The 23,679-nt window shown below is 49.2% G+C and overlaps 1 protein-coding gene across 2 annotated transcripts in view; it reads left to right on the top strand.

Moving 5' to 3' along the window:
• The first annotated feature begins 5,053 nt into the window (after positions 1–5,053).
• SBNO2 (strawberry notch homolog 2) overlaps positions 5,054–23,679 on the top strand; it is a 113,245-nt gene continuing 94,619 nt past the window's right edge. Inside the window, exon 1 of one of the 2 annotated variants that reach the window (XM_053372770.1) lies at positions 5,054–5,174. The gene's annotated coding sequence lies outside the window, so the exon portion shown is untranslated. Of the gene's footprint in view, positions 5,175–8,814; positions 8,997–23,679 lie in introns of those variants that run through there. The other variant, XM_053372769.1, reaches the window with a different exon arrangement.

Raw genomic sequence — 23,679 nt, 5'->3', positions numbered from 1 at the left:
ACCTTGCTTTGCACATTCCTCGAGTGTTTTTGCCTGACCAAACTGTGTCCTGGCGTACCTCTGATAACGCCTCTAGCCTGATAGGATGGCAGATGGAGAAGGGTGATGTTGTAAGAAAAATACGGTTGATATGTGGAGATACAAAAGCCATCTTCTAATCTCTAAAGCAGAGCATTCCAAACTTTGGTGCAGTTTTTAGATGTGCATCATTTCATGACGCCGTAATTCAGTTTTTCTGGGACGCGGGCGGCGCTGTGGGTTAAACCACAGAGCCTAGGACTTGCTGATCAGAAGGTCGGCTGTTCGAATCCCTGTGATGGGGTGAGCTCCCATTGCTCAGTCCCTGCTCCTGCCAACCTAGCAAATCCAAAGCAAGTCAGAGTGCAAGTAGATAAATAGGTACAGCTGCGGCGGGAAGGTGAACGGCATTTCCGTGCACTGCTCTGGTTCGCCAGAAGCGGCTTAGTCCTGCTGGCCACATGACCCGGAAGCTGTACGCCGGCTCCTTCGGACAATAAAGCGAGATGAACGCCGCAACCCCAGAGTCGGCCACGACTGGACCTAATGGTCAGGGGTCCCTTTCCCTTTACCTTTAATTCAGTTTTACCAGCAAACCTGTCCAGCCCTGGGAGGAGCGCGGGGAGCGTATGTGTGACTGCGGCTACACACTGCAGCCGACACACTAAGGGCTTGTATGTTGATGTTGTGAACGGCCCTGCGATCCTCGCATGAAAGGCAGTATAAAAAATTAAATAACAATAACAACTCTGCATGCAGAGCAGAAGCTCTCAGCCACAGGTTGCAGTCTTTATCACCGCCACCATCATCCCTGTGGACTGACCCAGTTCCCTTTGGCAAATTGCAGAACCCTAGACTTGGAAGAGGGACGCGGGTGCCGCTGTGGGTTAAACCACAGAGCCTAGGACTTGCCGATCAGAAGGTCGGCGGTTCGAATCCCCGCAACGGGGTGAGCTCCCGTTGCTCGGTCCCTGCTCCTGCCAACCTAGCAGCTCAAAAGCACGTAAAAGAGCAAGTAGATAAATAGGTACCGCTCCGGCGGGAAGGTAAACGGCGTTTCTGTGCGCTGCTCTGGTTCGCCAGAAGCAGCTTAGTCATGCTGGCCACATGACCCGGAAGCTGTACGCCGGCTCCCTCGGCCAATAAAGCGAGATGAGCACCGCAACCCCAGAGTCGGCCACGACTGGACCTAATGGTCAGGGGTCCCTTTACCTTTAGACTTGGAAGAGACCCTGAGGGTCATCTAGTTGAACCCTCTGCAGTGCAGGAATCCTTTCCCCCCCGAAGTAGCCCACAACCCTCAGTTTAAGAGTCTCACACTGTACCAACTAAGCTACCCTGCAGGCAATTGTTCCCTGCACCATCCCTGGAAGGAGGAACGGCTCCTCACCTTTCCTGCACATTTCTGGGCCGTTCCACTAGGAAGCAGCAGAGGCATGCAGAACCGGCACTGCTGATGTAAATGACATATCTCAGCGTTTAGGAGAGGCAAAGGCGAGGGAGAAAGTGGCTGCCTTTAGAAAGACCTTTGTCCCATCTCCCTGACGTTTCCTCAGCAGCTAACTTTCCCCAGAAAGAGCCTGTCGGATGAGGCCAACAGTGACCCACCGAGCCCAGGATCCTGTTCTCACAGCGGCTGTCCGATGCAACAGGGCCTGAGCACCTCTCTGGCCATTTCCAGCAACTGATACTCACTTCCCCATTATTATTACTATTCTATCCTCACACCAACCCTGCAGAGCAGCTCAGCCTGAGGGAGACTGGTCCCTCCATGAGCTTCTCTCAGGGCTGAGGATCCCAACCCTGCTCTGTCCCGGGTCCCAAGCCTGTTTGCCACTATATGCACAGCAATGCTAACTCTCCCTTTAAGATCGCTGCTTGCGAGTGGTGCAATGACCCATTTTATTTACCGTATTTTTCGCTCTATAAGACGCACCAGACTACAAGACGCACCTAGTTTTTGGAGGAGGAAAACAAGAAAAAAAATATTCTGAATCTCAGAAGCCAGAACAGCAAGAGGGATCACTGCGCAGCGAAAGCAGCAATCCCTCTTGCTGTTCTGGCTTCTGGGATAGCTGCGCAGCCTGCATTCGCTCCATAAGACGCACAGACATTCCCCCTTACTTTTTAGGAGGGGAAAAGTGAGTCTTATAGAGCAAAAAATACGGTATTTTTTTTGCAGCGAACGTTGGCCTCCACTTTGAGAATCCTGGAAAGGGCCCACCCAGCTACTGGGAAGTTCTTCCTTGCAGGGGAAGCCGGTTCCCAGAAGGGGGTGGGTGGGGGAGGCCGGATCGATTGAGCAGGGCCTGCAGCGAGAAACCTGAGCGCTCAAGAGAGTCGGTGCCGGTGGCGAGAGCCTCTGCTGAGGCTGCTCCTGGGTTGGTTTGCATCTGTTGCAGCCGGCCAAATCCCCCCTTCCTCCTCCCAAGAGCCAGTCTGTCTGTCTCTCGGAAGAGGACGCCGTGTCCTGCAGAAAACCCTTGACAGACAGCTGCCCTGGCAGAACTGAAGGCCGGCAAGCTCTGAAGTGGCTTCCCCAGATAGATTTTGGAGAACACTTTGAGAGAAGCAGTGACGTTCTTATCACCAGGAGTGCCAGCTTGGCCCTGCGGCCCTGGGTACCCGGGGCTGTGGGTGCAACGCAGCTGTTGTAAACAAAAATTGCCCTTTTCTCTTATGGGGTATCCAAGAGCCCATATAGAGTCCTTACATAGGTTCCCTATTGGTAGGAGAAAATAACAGAGGCCAACCAGAGAATATTGAGAAGCAAAGCTGCTAGTAAGCTTGATCTTTATTGATCTGTTGCAACAGGGTGCTCCCCTCACCCGCAGGAGAAACCCAGAACAATGGCGTGAAAGGTGCCATCCTGTAGATCAAGACCCCAGAAACATCATACATACGTCACAGAAGGGGTGTAACCTAAGACCACCCCTCAGATACATCATACCTACATCACAGAAAAGGCAGTCTAAAACAGAAATTTTAATGTTTTTATCCTGTGGTTGTTTATCTCCTGTCTGGCAGGTTACTTGATTGGATTTCCTGGGGATCCTGGCCAGTCTTTTGTAATGATAAATACTTAGTTCCTGGGCCAGGTCACAGGCTCACACCCTATTCATATCTTAAATGTGCCCTTAAGACAGGATTTGTGAGGAAAGAGACAATGGGGAAGTTTCCCACTTTGACATCGCAGAGAAAACATTTGCTCAGTTTAGGAATCAAAATGGTTCCAGGTTGGTCTTCCTGTGCTGATCTATGTATGCGCTTAGTTGGTACACTTATGAACATTACCATATATCTAAGACCATAAAATTCCTGTCACACAGCATGCATGGCCCTGGCACCGAAATTTGTGGGCGCCTAGGCCCCAGGGAGTTGCAGACCCTCCAAGTGCCCCTATTTTCCAGGGATATCCCTGATTTAGAGAAGCCCACCCGGTTTCTGAATTGATCCCTGTCCTCGGAAACCCAGCTTGCAGTTTCTGCTGTTCACGGAGGGAGAAGGAAGGACAGCAACCTTTGGGTTCAGATAATGCGGGGAATTTCCAAAGGCGTAGGGAGAAGGGAAACAGAACGAAAAAAACAATCAGGGAAGTGGCTTCTCGTATGCCAAGCCTTCATTTCCACGACCTTAGGTCTAGTCTAGCCAAACAGTGAACTGTGAAACAGACTGACTTGTACGTTGCTTATGAGTCTTCCAGATTATTCCCCTCCCTTGCTTATGAATATTCCAGACCCCTTGCCCTTAAACGTTCAGCTCCCGTTAAAACCAGACGAGCAAGTTTCTAGTCCCCTTTACTCGCGGAGATGTAAGGACCCTCCAAGTGTCCCTCTTTTCCAGGGACAAATTATGGATTTACAGAAGCTGTCCCGGTTTCTGCTTTGATCCCAGAATGTCTTGCTTTTCCTTACGATGTCCCTCTTTTCATCAGAAAAATGTTGGAGGGTCTGGAGTTATGTGACCCTACTCTCCCCAAGCCAAGGAGATAAGTAACTATGCAACCTTTAGAAGACATCTGAAAGCAGCCCAGTATAGGGAAGTTTTAAAAAAAAGTTTAATGATTTATTATGTTGGAATAATAATTATTATTATGGAATAAAAGGTAAAGGGACCCCTGACCATTAGGTCGAGTCATGGCCGACTCTGGGGTTGCGGTGCTCATCTCGCTTTACTGGCCGAGGGAGCCGGCGTACAGCTTCCGGGTCATGTGGCCAGCAGGACTAAGCCGCTTCTGGCAAACCAGAGCAGCGCACAGAAACGCCGTTTCCCTTCCCGCCGGAGCGGTACCTATTTATCTACTTGCACTTTGACGTGCTTTTGAACTGCTAGGTTGGCAGGAGCAGGGACTGAGCAACGGGAACTCACCCCATTGCGGGGATTCGAACCGCCAACCTTCTGATCAGCAAGCCCTAGGCTTTGTGGTTTAGACCACAGCGCCACCCGCGCCCCTATTATGGAATAGGACGTCCCTATTTTCACTGGAATAATGTTGGAGCATATGTAAGGAGAAGCGTGCCGGTAGGATCCCGGCCCACACTCTGCTTGGCCCCCAACTCTCAAATGAGGGCAACAGCCTCAGAGAACCACAGACAAAAGTCCCATGCCATTATAGAATCCCAGAATTGGAGAGTTGGAAGGGGCCACAAGGAACATCTCGTTCAGCCCCCTGCAATGCAGGAATCTTTTAGCCAACGTTTACAAAAGAGGGGATTCTAAATACAGTGGTACCTCGGGTTACACACGCTTCAGGTTACAGACTCCGCTAACCCAGAAATAGTGCTTCAGGTTAAGAACTTTGCTTCCGAATGAGAACAGAAATCGTGCTCCGGCGGAGCGGCGGCAGCAGGAGGCCCCATTAGCTAAAGTGGTGCTTCAGGTTAAGAACAGTTTCAGGTTAAGAACGGACCTCCGGAACGAATTAAGTACTTAACCCGAGGTACCACTGTATTCAAATAAACAAAATAAAATAATGTCAACAATAATAAAAGACTACTGTCTCCTTTAGCTTCTGCCACTTCCTACTGCAGCTTCAGAGGAGAAAGTGAAACTAGATATTCCGGTAAAGAATTCTAACTTCGTGTGGCGAGTAAACAAAAAGCTACTTCTGGATCCTCAGCTTGGAAGGAGCAGGTCAGAGAAGCCAGACTTCCCAGGTAAGGGCAGAGTTCAGCTCGGGGATGGTTTAAGACCACCTAGTAATGGGATGAGACATGGGTGGCGCTGTGGTCTAAACCACAGAGCCTAGGAATTGCCGATCAGAAGGTCAGCAGTTCAAATCCCCACGACGGGGTGAGCTCCCGTTGCTCGGTCCCTGCTCCTGCCAACCTAGCAGTTCGAAAGCACGTCAAAGTGCAAGTAGATAAATAGGTACCGCTCCGGCGGGAAGGTAAACGGTGTTTCCGTGCGCTGCTCTGGTTCACCAGGAGTGGCTTAGTCATGCTGGCCACATGATCCGGAAGCTGTACGCCAGCTCCCTCGGCCAATAAAGCGAGATGAGCGTCACAACCCCAGAGTTGTCTGCAACTGGACCTAATGGTTAGGGGTCCCTTTACCTTTTAGTAATGGGAAGTAGGACGGGATCTACTGAGAGGTCTCTGGAGGATCACAGTTCAGTGGCAGGACACCAGCCTTGAATGCAGAAGGATTCAGGCAGAAGGACCCAGCCAGGCTTAATTTATGCAGACTCATTGTTATTGTTTTTTAATCTCTCAGTCAGCACGCAGAACACTTTAACGACCCATTGTATAATGAAATAGATAAACAGCAAACTATAAATGTTAATAAAATAGCAAATAAATAATCCATCAACAGGTTAACTTTATTTCTATTCATTTATGTACAATATTTATGGCCCACGCTTCAGCGGATGTTTTCGATCCCCGACTGGGGAAGTAATAAAAATAAATAGAGACAAACAACATTTACAAAATTTCACAAAACCACACAGGCAGGCCCGTTAACCGACAAATTAACAATTCTGTCCTAAGGAAAACTGCAAGGATAAAAATTTAAATGTCCAATTTAACCTGGGTGAAAGACAAACACAAGGCATTGTAATAAATTTAGTGGTAAAAGCAGTTCAAAAAGATTAAACAGCCAATTGTAACAATTCAGTTTTTAACTTATGGCAACAACATGCCTACTTCTGTTGCTATATGCATAATAATAATAATAATAATGTCAATCAGTTGGAATGAATTAATCAGAATGAAATGAAATGATTAATGAACGAAGGTTTGTTTAACTGTGTGGCAAGCCTGGGGAAAAATGGATGTTGTTTTTGTATGTTGTTGCTGTTGTTATTGGATGTTGTTCCTGCTTTCTATACATTTTAAAGAACGGGCAAGCTACGATAACCAAAACACAACTTTAATATGAAAACACAATTAAATTAAAAACAGGTTAAGGCCATTTAAAATTACAAAGTGCATTATTATTACTGACTACTGCTGCTGCCTAGATCAAAACAATTAAGAAAAATTCCCTGCGCGCGTTCCCTAAGCTTCATTCCGCCCACTCCCCTCGACCCCATTCAGCTTAGCCACCCACTATCTATAAAGATAGCTAGATAGTAATAATAATAATTTATTATTTATACCCCGCCCATCTGACTGAGTCTCCCCAGCCACTCTGGGTGGCTCCCAATAGATAGATAAGGGTAAAGAGTGATGAAACACGTCCGGATTCCATTTGACAGTCACCACATCCCGGGAGCTCCCTGTTCTTTACATCACTCCCCACAACCATTGATTTTTCGACGGCTGGGATAGCTCAGCCGAAGAGCGTGAGACACTGAATCTCAGGGTTGTGGGTTTGAGACCCATGTTGCATAAAAAAAAAAAAGATTCCTGCTATTGGATTCCTGTATTAGATTCCTGTTATGAGATGATCTTTGGGATCTCTTCTGCAGTTCTGTGAGACCACCTAAGCGCCTCCCATCTGACGCCCCGCCCCCAGTCTATTGCCAAAGGGGTCTCTTCAACTATAGAGATGGTTCATGGCGGAGAGATCGCCCTCGGCTGGAAGTCTCGCGTAGTCCACAGGGGGTCGTTGGGGCAGGAAAATGGCCATCCTGAACTTCATTTCCCATAATGCCTCGCAAGCAGGTCTTCTGGCCGGAGCTGATGGGAGTTGCAGTTCAGCCTTTGGGCTATTCCATGTATACTTGGGGTTTATCATATATAATCAGACTTCCTCAAATTTAGCCCTCCAGATGTTTTAGGCCTACAACTCCCACGATCCCTAGCTAGCAGGACCAGTGGTCAGGGATGATGGGAATTGTAGTCTCAAAACATCTGGAGTTTGAGGAAGCCTGTAAATAATAATAATAATAATAATAATAATAATAATAATGCTGCAGATTATTACTCTATAACATATTGTAGATATGTCACCAGATGTCAAAGAAATAAGCAACTACCTGATTTTTAGAAGACATCTGAAGGCAGCCATGTTTAGGGAAGCTTTTAATATTTGATGAATTATTATATTTTAATATTTTGCTGGAAGCCCCCCACAGTCCCTGGGGAAACCCAGCCAGATAGGCGGGGTATAAATATAATATTACTATTACTATTATTACGTATTATTATTATAGCACACAAATCTACAAAAGATGTAATACAGAGATATACATAACATACAAACGTAGAGGAATTTTGTATATATTATAAAAGGTATTAACGTCACAATAATGTAGATAAATAATATAATAATGTCAGGTGCCATAAGAAAGTGGCAGAGATAGCGCAGGATAGTGCACACCCCGGAAATGATCTCTTTCAGCTTCTGCCTTCTGGAAGAAGGTATAGGGTTATAAAGGCCAGGACTAGCCGTCTGAGAAACAGTTTCTACCCAAATGCAATTCTGGTTCTAAACGCGGCATAAGGGGTCTCTATAGTACAGTGTATTTTAAAATGGGGTTTCAGAGTTTTTAGGGGTTTTTGAATGTTTTATGTAGTTTTTCAATTTCATTGTTCTGCATGGGACAATGACAATAAAGATATTGTATATCGGGACGCAGGTGGCGCTGTGGGTTAAACCACAGAGCCTAGGACTTGCCGATCAGAAGGTCGGCAGTTCGAATCCCCACAATGAGGGGTGAGCTCCCGTTGCTCGGTCCCTGCTCCTGCCAACCTAGCAGTTCGAAAGCACGTCCAAGTGCAAGTAGATAAATAGGTACCGCTCCAGCGGGAAGGTAAACGGCGTTTCCGTGCGCTGCTCTGGTTCGCCAGAAGCGGCTTAGTCCTGCTGGCCACATGACCCAGAAGCTGTACGCCGGCTCCCTCGGTCTGAAAGCGAGATGAGCGCCGCAACCCCAGAGTCGGCCACGACTGGACCTAAAGGTCAGGGGTCCCTTTACCTTTTTAAATATTTTGCTGGAAGCCGTCCAGAGTGTCTGCGGAAAGCCAGCCAGATGGGCGGGGTATAAATAAAATATTATTATTACGTATTCTTATTATAGCACACAAATCTACCAAAGATAGAGATATACATAACATACAAATATAGAGGAATTTTGAATATATTATAAAAAGTATTAAGGTCACAATAACGTAGATAAATAAAAAAATGCAATATATATCGAAAGTACTGTATGTATTGTAAAAATACCCCTGCGAGTCTTTAACATTCCATATTTATTTATTTTAAAAAACCAAGCCCCTCCCGCCTCCGCCAGCTTCCTCCTAAGCAGGAGAAGCCACAGAATGTCCTGAGAAGCGAGGGAGGGAACCCGGAAGTGTCGTCACAGCTCGGCGGCCCCCTCCCTCCCGCCCTCTTTTTCCGGACCGGAAGTCCGCGCACGCCTCCTGCAAGATGGCGAACCCGGAAGTCGGCGAGAGCCCGAGCCAGCCAGCCGAGGGGAGCCGGGAGCCCTGAGCCCGGGCTGAAGCGGCGGCCGCCTGGCCTGGCTCCTCGCCTCCGTGCCGGCCTTCAGGCGCGTTAGTCGGGAGGAGGAGGAGGGCGAAGTCAAGGTGAGAGCGACCCCCTCCCCTCCCCCATGACCCCTCCCACTCCAGTGACGTCAGCAACGCCCCCTCAAGCCAGCCCCCCACCTGCCCGCTCCCTGCGCCCCTTCCAGCTGCTCCCCTTTCCCTCCCTCCCCAAGCCCCACCCCTTCACCGACGTCACTACACCCCCACCCCAGTTCAGCCTCCTCAACCCCCAACTTTGATTGGGCAGGGGGTGTCTGTCCTCCCCTGCTTGCCCCCTTTCCCCAAATCCTAGTCCTCTCTCGGGTCCCATGGGGAGGGGATTGATTGGCAGCTGGAAGGCAGCCCCCTCGTTTCCCCTTCTCTCTCCCCCCCCACAACTCTTTTTTGGTGGGGGGTTATTTTTGGGGGGAGCAATTTGGGGGTTGTATTTTTTGGGGGGGTATAGGGGAGCGCAAGTAGAGTCCATCTCCTCCCGCTCTTAAAGGTGGATTGGTTTTGGGTTGGTGGGGGCCTTCCTCCTATGGCTTTCTGCTTTCCCGATGGGAAGGGTGGGGTGAGTTCATCCCCCCAAAGAAAGGTGTGTGTGTGAGAGAGAGAGACACCCCCATTTGCACCGTAACTTTAAGCATCCTGGGGGGTCCTTTACCTTTTACCTGACTCTAAAGCAATCCGTCCGACTTTAAACAGCCGCTACTTCCCTGCTCCCTCCCCCCAAAGAGTCGGGAGTTGTAGTTTGATAAGGGTGCTGAAAGTTAGGGGACCCGGTCTCTCCCCATGTGGATGCTATGGTTCCCAAAGCTCCCTGAGAAGAGGGGTGGATCGTTAAACCTTTGGAGTTTTGTTGGGGGGGGGGTGTCGCCCGTCGTGAACTACAGCTTCCAGGAGCTCCCTGCGGAGGAAGCTGGGACGGTTTACAACGGCATGATACTGCTTCCATGGTTGTTCCGGCCAGTAGATGGTGTTGTGGTGGCGGGAGGGTCAAGCCGGACAAGTTTTATTCTACCTCTCCACAAATTTTCACTTGTTTCCAGCACCCCCTGCGTTTCATTTGTGTGTGTGTTCCTTCCTGCTTCCCCTTGTGGTTCCCTCTGTTTTCTCTTGCTTCTCCCCAGATGGGGGGGACTGGTGGTCGAGGGACCTCCATGGAGAACTTGGGGGATAAAGCTGCTTCTTCGGAAATCGAATACACTCCTGTCGGTGTGCGTTGTTACATCATATATATGTTTTTTTTTTAAAAGCAAAGAACTCTGCTTCGACAGAGAGGTTGGGAAGCAAAAATGGGGTCTTAACTAGTTCAACAACCCCTCCATGGGGTCTTAACTAGTTCAACAACCCCTCCAGTACAGTGGTACCTCAGGTTAAGTACTTAATTCGTCCCGGAGGTCCATTCTTAACCTGAAGCGTCACTTTAGCTAATGGGGCCTCCTGCTGCTGCCGTGCCGGCGGAGCACGACTTCTGTTCTCATCCTGAAGCAAAGTTCTTAACCCGAGGTACTATTTCTGGGTTAGCTGAGTCTGTAACCTGAAGCGTATGTAACCCGAGGTACCACTGTAAATGGAATGGGAGGGAGCAACAGGCTTCCTTCATAGAATTCTAGAATTGTGGAGTTGGAAGGGTCATCTAATTCAACCCCCCCCCGCAAGACAGGAATGTGAACATACTTCCTTCCCTCCACCCCATTTCTTTCTCCCCACTCATCCTCCAACCCCTCCTTATTGGTCAGTGGCCGGACAGAGAGACCTTCCGCACATCTTATCTCTGAGCCCTTCCTGCCTGCGCCTCGTTTTTCTCCCATCTCCAGATTCCTGTATGGGGGGTCTCTGCAGAAGGACAGAGACCCTCTTCTCTAATGGTTCTGTCACCCTCTGCACCCTGACCTCCCTCGTCCATGCTGTGAACGAGGAGGGGGCAGATTCCCTTGGCTTCCTGGAGACGTATCGCTTCCGCAGTTCCTCCCACCTGTTGAGTGGTTTCTCAGCAGGGGTGTTTTCCTTATGAGGGCGGACCAATTGCCCAAATGTCCTTTTTCCGCATGCTGGGACAGAGACCTCTCAAAATACAAGCTGTTCCTTTTTTTAAATAAAAAATCCTTGTCAAGCTTCCAATCCACAGGCCAAAGGGTCGGAGGGGTCAGCACTTTTGCCCTTCGGGTCTTGAGGCCTGGACTGGTTAGAGATCTGAACAAGTCCACCCCCCTTCTGCTGAGCAGAGCTCTCAGTGGGGCAGCTTCTCCTTAATTATGGACAGCTTCCTTGGTCCCACGGAAATGGGCCCCACTGTTTGCTCGTTCTTGGCCTGGCCCCGAGTTTCTGGAAGCAGGCTGGACCGGAGAAGGAGTTTGCGTTGCCCTCAAAGACTTTTGTGCATGGGGCTGGCCTGCTGCCTGCGAGGAGTCCCCCTTCCGCCTGTCAGGATAGCGAAGATACCACTTCTCCTTCCTTAAAGAAACACTAGACTCTTCTTTCTTGCGGCTGTTCCTTCCCTTCGTCTACTTCCTCCTCCAAGAGAAGGCTGTAGCTCGGCTGCAGAACACCTGTGCTGCATGTAGAAGACAGGGCTGCCTGAAGCTGACTTAGTGTTCTCTGCACTGATCAGCTGTGGCTTTCCAGGATTTCAGATCGGGAGCCTTTCCCCGGCCCTCCCGCTCAACTGCACCCCTTGCCTCCACCTCGATAAGAGTTACCGTATTTTTCGTTCTGTAAGACGCACCAGAACACAAGACGCACCTAGTTTTTGGAGGAGGAAAACAAGAAAAAAAATATTCTGAATCTCAGAAGCCAGAACAGCAAGAGGGATCGCTGCGCAGTGAAAGCAGCGATCCCTCTTGCTGTTCTGGCTTCTGGGATAGCTGCGCAGCCTGCATTTGCTCCATAAGACGCACACACATTTCCCCTTACTTTTTAGGAGGGGAAAAGTGAGTCTTATAGAGCAAAAAATACGGTATATTTGCCAGGAGGGTTTGCTCCCCGCTGTACAGTACATACTTTCCTGTCGTTTCTCCCCTGGCCCATGGCTCCTCCCTAGAGATCCGTTTTTGCTTCTTCCCCCTTTTTTGAAAGGTGCGGTGATTAATTGGTTGGAAATCTCCAATGAATTAGCGCCCCTGTAGTAAGCACAGCTGTTCTGATTCATTTCCTGGAGCACCTTCCTTAGAAGGAGCCCACAACACCCCCTTTGGCCAAGGGTGTGGCCGAGCCCTGCTAGCAGCCTGATGCCCTGAAGGCAGCTGGCTCTGGGGTGTGGCAGGCCAGCTCTTTCGAAAGCTGATTTGCCGTGTGCGGGGACACCAGGCGTGCCGCAAACTCCTGACCTCTTCCTGGGCTGTTGCGACATGCTTTGGCATCTGCGTGGCCCAGATTTTGAAACTGGGCCCGCTGACGTTCCTGCGTGGCGCGGGCTTGGGCTACATGACCCGTGGGGTCCTTTCCAATGCTATGATTCTGGGATGCTGCCCCAGTTTTCCTTCCAGCCTGGAAGGCTTAAGCTTGCTAGGCTCCCTTATAGCCGAGCCGTGCGGACAGCATTAGGAGGAATATAGAAAGCTACAGATAAATTGCAAACATATTGAAACCTCGGCAGGATTATTGTAATAACCTGCAATTTCACAAGAGCATATGTTTAAAGAAGATGAATAAATGAACAAAATAAGTTAATTTGGATATGCAGAAGGTGTTTAAAAAGTAAATTTAAGGAGCCGCAGAAAGTGGGGGAAGGAAGTCAGGTTTTGAAATGTTAAAATGATTGTAAAATCAGTCAAATGCATAAATCTGAAAAGTACCGTATGTAGGAATATAGAAAGCTGCCTAAGTGACGTGTGGCTGCCTCTTGTGGCAGTGAGTCCCTTAAGCTAATTATGTTTAGTCTGAAGATGTACTTTTGCCTCTTTCTTCTGGTTCACCAGACCTCCTTCCTGGAACGTTTTCTTTCCTTCTGAGTTTCCTTGTATATCTTGCTCTTCCTCTGTTTTAGGGGGTTGGTCTAGATGACTCTTGATACCCCTTTCCAGCCCTGCAGTTCTATTATTCTGTGAGGTCAGGACGACGTGCATGGTTCTGTACAATCCATGCATGGGGAGACACCACACCCTTTGGAGGTGGAACGAGGGCATCAGCCAGCCCACTTGTGCTAACATTATAGACTTAATGGGGATGGTGTTGTAACTGGGGGGGGGGTTGTTGTTTATTTGGGGTGGGGCTGTTTTAAATTGTTCTTAAGTGTTAGCACAGTCATCCCTTGGTTTTTGAACAACTTAGTTCTCGAACGTTTTGGCTCCCAAACATCGCAAACCTCCCGGAAGTGAGTGTTCCAGTTTGCAAACGTTCTTTGGAACCCAAACGTCTAACGGGGCTTCCGATTGGCTGCAAGAGATTCCTGCAGCCAATCAGAAGCCGTGCTTTGGTTTCCAAACATTTTGGAAGTCAAACGGACTTCTAGAACGGGTTCCATTTGACTTCTGAGGTACGGCTGTATTTTGCATTGGTTCTCTAAGGCTATACTGTGACGCGGGTGGCGCTGTGGGTTAAACCACAGAGCCTAGGGCTTGCCGATCGGAAGGTCGGCGGTTCGAATCCCCGCAATGACGGGGTGAGCTCCTGTTGCTCAGTCCCTGCTCCTGCCAACCTGGCAGTTCAAAAGTACGTCAAAGTGCAAGTAGATAAATAGCTACTACTCCGGCGGGAAGGTAAACGGCGTTTCCGTGTTCTGTTCTAGTTCGCCAGAAGCGGCTTAGTCCTGCTGGCCACATGACCCGGAAGCTGTACACCGGCTCCCTTGGCCTATAGAGTGAGATGAGTGCCACAACCCCAGAGTCGGTCACGACTGGACCTAATGGTCAGGGGTCCCTTTACCTTTACCTTTAAGGTTATACTACTACATACTTCTACTACATATACTACATCCTTTCAAATGCGTTTGTGGAAGGGGGTTTCTTTTGGTTTTCGTTTTGAGCATTCCCTTGTGTTTGGAATCACCCAGAGCTCTTGTGATGAAGGGAAGTAAATAAATCTTAATAATATCCTCCAAACAACCCAGCGAAGTAGGTTAGGCCGAGCGTAGGAAGCTGGCCAAGGATTGCCCAGTGAGCAGAGCGGGATCGGAACTCGGGACCTCTGGGGTATCATAAACGCTGACGGGTGTTTCTGAGCCTGCGCCCTTGCTTCGACACGAAGGAACTTGCAGCCAGCCTCCTCCACGTAGCCAGGATTAGGCGCTGGGGTCCCTGTGGCTTCTCGTCAGGCTTGAACCCATCGTGCGTCTTCTTTAGAAAATCAAGTCATCACCTCTTATCTGACTCTTCTCCCTGCGAGGGTTTGACGCCACTGTCAGCAAAACCAGCAAATCTGGCTCTGTTCAGCCCTAGGGCAGGGCACAGAGAAACCCTGGATTTTTCTGCGAACTATAGGCATGCCTCTTTTCTCTTGCCGGAGGGAGGCCTTCTCTGCACGACACTGGGAACTGAGTTTACCCGAGGTTTCTTTTCTTCACGGCGCAGGGAGCCGAGCGCCTTAGCTGCTGACAACTCCCCGGGAAGGTTTCGTTGCAAAAGAATAATGGAGGTGTGCGGAGGGGGGACTCCTTTGAAGGCGGGTCAGGTGTGTTGAATGTTGACTTTGGCAAGGAGGCCCCGATACGCTTGGGAGAAGCTCTGAGCTGCCTGCCCCAACAGAAAAGCAGGTTCCAGGAGGAGCGTCACGCGGGGAGGGATCCCTTGCGCCGCCGGGGCTCGTGGATCTCGGCGGCTGCAGGGATGTTTGGGCTCGGCGCGGCTTTCGTGAAACGGCCGGGGCAACCGCGGGAACAGACGGTATGCAGTTTTCTTTCAGGTCTTGGCGTGGCTTAGGACTCCTCGGTGGCAGGTTCTGGGGGTTCGTCGCCAGCTTTTCAGAATGTGGGGGATTCCAGGCACCTGGGAGCTTTTTCCGATGGGGACACAGGATGCCGCTTGCTGTTGAGCCAGAACCGTTCGGTCCATTTGGTTCAGTATGGCCTGCGCTGACTGGCAGCGGCTCGCCAGGTCTTCATGCAGCAGGTTCTTTCCCCAGCCCTCCTGGGAAATTGAACCCGGGACCGTCTGCATTCAGAGCAGGTGGCCTGCCACGGAGCTGTAGAACGGAGCCAGACTCCAGTCCTCGTGGCTTTGAACGAAATAAATAGGAATGTAAGAGACTGTATTGTTTTTAACACTCGATTGGGAGCCGCCCAGAGTGGCTGGGGAAACTCAGCCAGATGGGTGGGGTATAAATAATAATTTATTCTTATTATTCTATCCCCCAAAGGAGAATCATAGAATTGTAGCATTGGAAGGGAACTCCAAGGCTCATCCAGTCCAACCCCCTGAAATGCAGGAATCTGAGTCCCTACCTGTATACCTATGACTTTATTTCATCTGATCCACCCACTGCAGTTATTAGGTTTGCAGATGATACCACCATCGTGGGTCTAATTACAGGTGGAGATGAATCAGCGTATAGGGAGGAGGTTCAAAAAGTCTCCACATGGTGCCTAGAGAACAACTTGCACCTAAATAGGAGGAGATGGTGTTGGACTTTTGGAGGAAGAGAGGGGAACTAGCCCCATTGTATATCGGGGGGGGGGGGGCTGTGTGGAGAGAGTTTCTTCCTTTAAATTCCTGGCAGTTTACCTTAGTGAAGACCTCACTTGGAAATTCAATACAACCCAGGTGGTTAGGAAGGCCCGATAGAGACTCCCATTTCCTCAGGGTCCTGCGAAAGGACAATGTCAAATAAAAATTCATCATCTCCTTCTACCGGGCCACAATAGAAAGTGTCCTCTCATACTGTATTACAGTGTGGTACGCTGGTTTGACAGCCACGGACAGGAAGTCCCTACAGAGGGTGGCGAATACAGCCCATGACATCATGGGCTGTCCCCGGAGTTTGCTAGATGACATCGTGGGAGACCACTGCCTCAGGAGAGCGAGGCAAATTCTTAGGGACGACTCACACCCTGGCCAGCACTTCTTTAATTTCCTATCTTCGGGTAGGAAATACAGAAGTATAGTGAGCCACACCAACAGGTTAAAGAACAGTTTTTATCCGTGGGCTGCTGAATGGAAAAAATAGTGGTGTAATTGACTTCTGACAAGCACACAGAGCGCGAACAAGACTGAGTGTATGGGGGGGGGGGCTTGTTTAATTTCACTGCACACAGGTGGTGTAGTGACAATAATTTATTATTATTTTGCTCAACACGAAGCTGGAACCTGAGATTAAGAGTCTCATGTTCTTAAACTCATGGCACATCCAGCTCAGAAACATCTGTACTGACGGGATGCGACTCTCCAGGGTTTCAGGCAAGGGACCTTCATTTATATATGCGTTACGTCTGTTGGCATCTGTCAGTCTCCAGAGACAGTGGTGCACACCTCCGGGGGTGAAGTCAAACAGCTGTGCTAGCAGTAATGACGTGATCTCCCTGTGCAGTGGTACCTCTGGTTACGTACTTAATTCGTTCCGGAGGCCTGTTCTTAACCTGAAACTGTTCTTAACCTGAAGCACCACTTTAGCTAATGGGGCTTCCCACTGCTGCTGCGCCGCCGGAGCACGATTTCTGTTCTCATCCTGAAGCAAAGTTCTTAACCCGAGGTAATATTTTTGGGTTAGCGGAGTCTGTAACCTGAAATGTATGCAACCTGAAGCTCATGTAACCAGAGGTACCATTGTATTCATTGTACGCTGCCCACCTGACTCTGTCATGGATACTTTAGTTGAGATCCCTGCATTGCAGGATATTGGACCAGATTATCCTCGGGGGGTCCCTTCCAACAACACAATTCTGTGGCCGTATGATTCTCATCCCCTGGCTTCATCCTGCTCTGGCTGCTGCGGTGACAGTATTTGCAACCGGAGCTTGAACGATGGGAAAGTTGAGGAAGAGGCGGTGTGACAAAAGTTTGCAGAATCATGCAGGGCAGAATTCGCGGCCATCTAGTGAAGCTGAACGTTGGATGAGTCAAGATGGGTTTTAAAATCCATATAGCAGAGAATTAAATTCTGGAACGCTGTCCTGCAGGAGGCAGCTGATAACCACCAACTGGGACAGCTTTAAAAGACGATTAGACAAAAAGAATGCCAAACCTGAGGGAGCCTGGTGCTGATAAACCTTTTCTGGATTTCACATCTTGCATGATTTCTCCCCACCCTATAATCACAGTGTTCTGTAAATGAAGGTACCAGCGGTCCAGTGTTAGAAACTCAGATATATATAATGCAATTGTCAAATGACACCTTAAACCTAGGTTAAGGTCGCACAACGCAACAGAATGTCTAGGCACCGGGGTTTTTTTTGTGTGTGTGTGCAATGAAGTTTGTTGTTGTTTATTTCCTTTCTATATGTTTTAAAGATCAAATCGCAATGTGGTTTACAGCACATAGGTATAGGTAAAGGGACCCCTGACCTTTAGGTCCAGTCGTGGCCAACTCTGGGGTTGCGGCGCTCATCTCGCTTTACTGGCCAAGGGAGCCAGCGTACAGCTTCCGGGTCATGTGGCCAGCAGGACTAAGCCGCTTCTGGCGAACCAGAGCAGCGCACGGAAACGCCGTTTACCTTCCCGCCGGAGCGGTACCTATTTATCTACTTGCACTTTGACGTGCTTTTAAACTGCTAGGTTGGCAGGAGCAGGGACCGAGCAACGGGAGATCGCCCTGTCATTGCGGGGATTCGAACCGCTGACCTTCTGATCGGCAAGTCCTAGGCTCTGTGGTTTAACCCACAGCGCCACCCGCCTCGGCCTTACAAGGGAAATATTTCAGATCCTTCTCTAAGGGACGTTTGGCTTCCCCCAGTCACCAACCCGGCATCCAGAGATCTCCATGTGGTCACAGTTGGACCCGCCAGTCACAAAATGTGCTTGGCGCCTGGCTGATTTCTAACACTGCACTGGTCTGGTGTTGGTCCTCCTCTCTGATAATTTGAACCCGTGTTGAGGCATCCACCTTCTATCTTGGGGGAAGCATCTTCACTCTGGAACTCCATGCCTATTGACAAGTGCCTTTCTTGTTCTCTTTTGGGCACTTGCTAAACACATTTTTGTTTAGGCAAGTCTACCCCAGACAACATCTTAAAAAAGTAGAGACATTACCTTGCCAACAAAGGTCCGTATAGTAAAAGCTATGGTTTTCCCAGTAGTGATGTATGGAAGTGAGAGCTGGACCATCAAGAAGGCTGATCGCCGAAGAATGGATGCTTTTGAATTCTGGTGCTGGAGGAGACTCTTGAGAGTCCCATGGACTGCAAGAAGATCAAACCTCTCCATTCTGAAGGAAATCAGCCCTGAGTGCTCACTGGAAGGACAGATCCTGAAGCTGAGGCTCCAAGACTTTGTCCACCTCATGAGAAGAGAAGACTCCCTGGAAAAGACCCTGATGTTGGGAAAGATGGAGGGTGCAAGGAGAAGGGGACGACAGAGGACGAGGTGATGGGACAGTGTTCTCGAAGCGACCAACATGAGTTTGATCAAACTGCGGGAGGCAGTGGAAGACAGGAGGGCCTGGTGTGCTCTGGTCCAGGGGGTCACGAAGAGTCAGGCACAACTAAACGACAACATTATGCTTTTATTGCATCTGTTTCATGGTTTATTGATTGTCCCCCCTCTTTCTTAAAAGTGTATTTTTAGTTGATGCAACCCGCCCTGAGACTTCAGGTTGCACCAGAAGTAAAACGATTTGGGTCTGCAAGACTTACTTCAGTGGAGACAGGAAGCTGCCTTCTCCCGGGTCAGATCAATGGTCCATCTACTGGCACGGACTGGCAGCAGCAGCAGCAGCTTCCAGGCTTGTGGGGGTGGGGTGCGTTTCACAGCCTTACCTGAGATTGAGCTATCGCAGATCGAACCCTGCGGCCTTCTGCATGCAAAGCAGATGTTCCGCCACTGTAGTATATCTGAAGGATGAGGTGGTGGGACAGTGTTCTCAAAGCTGCCAGCATGAGTTTGACCAAACTGTAGGAGGCAGTGGAAGACAGGAGTGCCTGGCATGCTCTGGTCCAGGGGGTCACAAAGAGGCGGACACGATTAAACAACAACAACAACCCCAGACATGCAGAACGTCGATGGCATTTTATAATCTTAGCTTGTCGTTGATTTCATCTTTTTGTTGTCTTTTTTGCAAACCACTTTGAGGTTTTCTTTTTTAAAAAAACCAAAACCCGTCAAGCAGCGTGTGAATTGTGTGAAATAAATTTGCTTGTGCAGAAAGTGTCGACGTCCTGGGTGCTGACCCCCACAAACCCACCGCCTTCTGTAGCGATTCCATTGTGGGGCGAAGAAACCCAAAGTGTCTGTCTTATGCGTCTTCGGTGATCGTCTTCCAAAGCAACTCCTCTATTCCGAACGTAATAGAAAGCGTAATGCTGGTGGCCAACAAAAGAGTTTAAAGACTTTCTGGAGGCAAATCTAAAAAAAAATGTAGTATAAACACTGACAACTGGGAAACACTGGCCTGCGAGCGCTCCAGTTGGAGAACAGCCTTTCCCAAAGGTGTCCTGGGCTTTGGAGACACTCGAACTCAGGACGCAAGGGAGAAATGTGGTAAGGGGAAGGCACACTTGGCAAACCCTCACCGGGATCAACTCCCGCCCGGATTCCTGTGTCCCCACTGTGGAAGGACGTTTGGATCCAGAACTGGCCTCCACAGTCACTTACGGACTCACTGTTAAAACCGTGTTTATGGAAGAGAATCTTACTCGGCTATGAGGGATTGCAGAAGAAGAAGAAGCATGGGAAACGAGCTTTGTGTGAAAAACGAGCTTGGCATGAGAACCCGCTGGCCGGGCGGTAAAACTTGAAGTGCCCGGTCTTCGGATAAAGCTCACCCCCTGTGACTTTTAGCACCCAGTGTATTGATGTTTGCATTAAGAAAGAAAAGTCCAGGGAGGCGTCTTGGATTTACGCTGCTGCTAAAAGGCATGGAATCTTGGGCTTGGGTGTTCTTGCCTGCAGATGGGAACCCTGACAAGAAAGCGATGCCTCTGGACTTGGTCTAGCAAGGGATCTGCTTGTTACGTAGGAATCAGGGTGGATAAAATGATTTAAAACAAATAAAATTTAAAAAATCAGATTTTTTTTATTTAAATCGGATTTTTAAAATTTAAATTGGATTTTTTAAAATTTAAATTGGATTTTTAAAATAAAATGCTTTGGGAGGAAAAACCTTTCTAAAGATAGTTTTCTATTTAAGTTACATTATAGTCAAAAGGCTATTCATCAGGAAATGAGGATTTTAAAAAAGTTTTTCATGTGTTCTAAAACTCATTCTTAAGGTGTGTGGTTTTTTTAATTATTTAACCACATCAGTTAACAAACGTGAATACATATGCTATAATGTTATTGTTTTAGTTAAATAAATTGTTTAAATTGTTGTTAAGGAAATGATTATTTTTCTCCTTCCAATAAAGCACAGCAGAAACGTTGTCCAAATATAAACAGTTAGCTTATTAAACCTCACAGTAGTTTCTTAGTAGTATATAACCAAATCAGTAATTTTCGATATAACTGTCAAAACTTCTCTGGAAATTTATTATTCCGAAAATGAAACATTCGCCTGGTTGTAAATATTAAGATGATACCAGTAAGAATGAGTCTTTCTGTAAAAAGAAAAACAGATTTAAATCAAGTCTTAGTGACTAGTCATTTAAATCTTGATTTAAATCAAATCCACCCTGGTAGGAACCCTCTAGGTGCGAACCTTCCATCGACTGCTAACTGATGTGGGGCATTTGTAGGGCACAGGGAAGCAGCTTTTGCTCTGCGCGTTCTGCTTTGTGTTGCGACCGAAACAGAGAGAAAGGACTGGATAAGCAAAGGTGATTGTGTACTCGATGGGAAACACCAGATGGGGTGTGGTCCGGCGGGGGCTGACTCACTGGAACTGAATTCTCCTCCCACCATGGCATAATCCTGGAAAGTTGCGGGCACCTCTTGATGTGGCTGATTGGCAGCGAGATCAGGGCAGGCAGGAGGAAGTGCGCTTTTAAAATAACCAGCAATTAACCAACGGGGGTTGGCTGCCAGGGCATGTTTGCGATTGGCGCTACCTTAGATGACTTTTCTCAAATAGCGTGAGAGAAAGGAACGGGCCGGTTCGTGGTGGTCTCCGGGCAGTTCGGTTTCCCCTAGTGCCGTTGGCGGTGTTAGAAACTCAGGTGTACAAGCTAGGCGCCAAATGGCTCCTTAAATCAGGGTTGCGGTCGCCAAAATGTTGCCTCAAGTAAAACAAGGGCTTTGTTTTTCAAAGGATGGACTGACTATGATGGATTATCAGCTAAATATCCGGCTTAACTGCATCCCAGCTCCTGCCAACCTAGCAGTTTGAAAGCACGCCAGGGCAAGTAGATAAATAGGTACCACTGCGGCGGGAAGGTAAACAGTGTTTGCGTGCGCTCTGGTTTCCCAATCCCTTACAACGCAGGAATCTCGGCGAGAGCATCCCTGGCAGATGACACCCCCCCCCCCGGGCCTCTGGTCTGGTCCAGCACATTCTCTCTCCTTTCGAAACATTTTCTTCCCCCTTTATTTTTGCTTACCAGCTGGCGGGAAGGGAGTAGCAAGCAGTGGGTTTTCACGGTTGAGGAAGTGGTTTTTTCTTTGGAGCAGCTGGGCGGGAGGACAGATCTTTCGGCTTAGCGCGGCTTGCATGTTAAAAAGGAGCGTTTCCCCCTCTGCTTCCGCCGCACCTGCGTCTGTGGGAAGCGCAGTGGGTTCCCCTGGCTCCGCAAGATGGGCGAAGCTGGCATCAGGGCGGTTCGGCACCATGGCGGTGCTTGGCCACCACTCTTTGGAAAGCCGCGGCCAGCAACCTTGAAAGCCAAGGGACCTCTGATTCCATCTCAAGCTAAGCACAGAAAGGGGGCAGACTTCTCTGTGCCTGAGGTCCTAAAGGTAAAGGACCCCTGACCATTAGGTCCAGTCGTGACCGACTCTGGGGTTGCGGCGCTCATCTCGCTTTATTGGCCGAGGGAGCCGGCATCCAGCTTCCGGGTCATGTGGCCAGCAGGACTAAGCCACTTCTGGCGAACCAGAGCAGCGCACGGAAACGCCGTTTACCTTCCCGCCAGAATGGTACCTATTTATCTACTTGCACTTTGACATGCTTTCGAACTGCTAGGTTGGCAGGAGCAGGGACTGAGCAACGGGAGCTCACCCCGTCGCGGGGATTCGAACTGCCGACCTTCTGATCGGCAAGTCCTAGGCTCTGTGGTTTAACCCACAGCGTACCCACGTTCCTGCCTGAGGCCCTAGAGAGAGTTAAACTGCGGAACTCCCTCCCACTGGACGCAATGGTGACTGCTAATTTGGATGGCTTTAAAAGAAGATTGGGCAAATTCATGGAGGAGAAGAGGGCTATCGAGGGCTGCTTGCCACTCTGGCTGTGCTCTGTCTCTGCCCTCGAGAGTGGTTCGGGTTTCCAGGAGAGGAGAGTGTTGCTCTCGTGCTCAGATCCTGCTCATTGGTTCCCCCAAAATGGCATCAAAGCTCGCCAGCTGTGCTGCCCAGTGCAGGAAATCCACTGGCGCAGTATTCCTGATCAGGAGCCATTCAGCTAGGGACTATTTTTAAAGAGAGCTGGGATTTCCAGGAAGTCAGATCTCACTGCCCAGGAACGCATCCTGCGGGTTTTCTGTCCTGACATGGAATCGGTAGTCACAGCCAGTCAGAGATGTGTGGCTACAACATCCCAGATAAGATCTGACTGCGGGCCGTACTTATCAGCCAGCGGAAATCTTCCCGGAGGCTCTGTGTCATCCGAGGCTGGGCCGCGGAGTTTGCAAATGCCATTTTGCATCTTCGAGGGACCTCTGGTAGAAACTCACGAGAGAGCAAAAAGCTCATCCTTGAGCAGCTAACCCAGAATCGAGCAGCGGCGAGCCAGCGAACCTTGCGCTGGTAAAAAAGGTAAATGGAGAAGTTGCCTTGAGGAAGTCAGAGTTAAAAGGCTTGTCACGTTTGAAAGTTGCTTGCCTGCTTGTTTGTCGTCTTTTCCTAGCGTGTTTGGAGTTTGGAGAGGCAGCCTCTGCGGTTTTTCCTCTGCAGTCAAATTCTGAGTGGAAATCTGGTTGCTGATCTCCTGGCTGGTTGGCTTAAAACAGGCATAGGCAAACTCGGCCTTCCAGATGTTTTGGGGCTACAACTCCCATCATCCCTAGCTAACAGGACCAGTGGTCAGGGATGATGGGAATTGTAGTCTCAAAACATCTAGAGGGCCGAGTTTGTATATTGAAGAGTATTGTGTTGGTGAGCGATTCTCCAAGTCTCCTCTACTGACAGGGCCAGGGAGATGGAGGCACAGAGACCTTTTTCTCAAGCTGCTTTCTCAGCAAAAGGAGCGACCGGTATGAGCTTGTAGCAGATGAGGACATAGTTGGCAGCGTTTGTAGGCTTGGGCACAGGTGGGTGACGGGTAAAAGCCACGTTGCCAGTTGAGGTTGCTCCTTTGCCCTTTGCGCGGGATTTAGAAAAGGGGGCACCCTCCACATAGAATCACAGGATCTTAGCATTGGAAGGGGACCCTGAGGGTCATCCAGTCCAACCCGCTGCGATGCAGGGATCCCAGCGAAAGGACAGATGGCCACCCAACCTCTGCTCGCAACCTTTTGAGGGCATTCGTTCTGCCGCTGAGCAGCTGTTGCTGCCTCAAAGTTCTTCTTAACGTTTATCCTTATATCTTGACCTATGAATTCTTAGTCGCCCTCCCTGCAGATGCAATT

This window comes from Podarcis raffonei, chromosome 18, assembly GCF_027172205.1.
Source record: "Podarcis raffonei isolate rPodRaf1 chromosome 18, rPodRaf1.pri, whole genome shotgun sequence".
In the NCBI taxonomy this organism is placed as follows: domain Eukaryota; kingdom Metazoa; phylum Chordata; class Lepidosauria; order Squamata; family Lacertidae; genus Podarcis; species Podarcis raffonei.
Note: the sequence above shows the minus strand (reverse complement) of the source record. Positions and strands in the feature narration are given on the sequence as shown.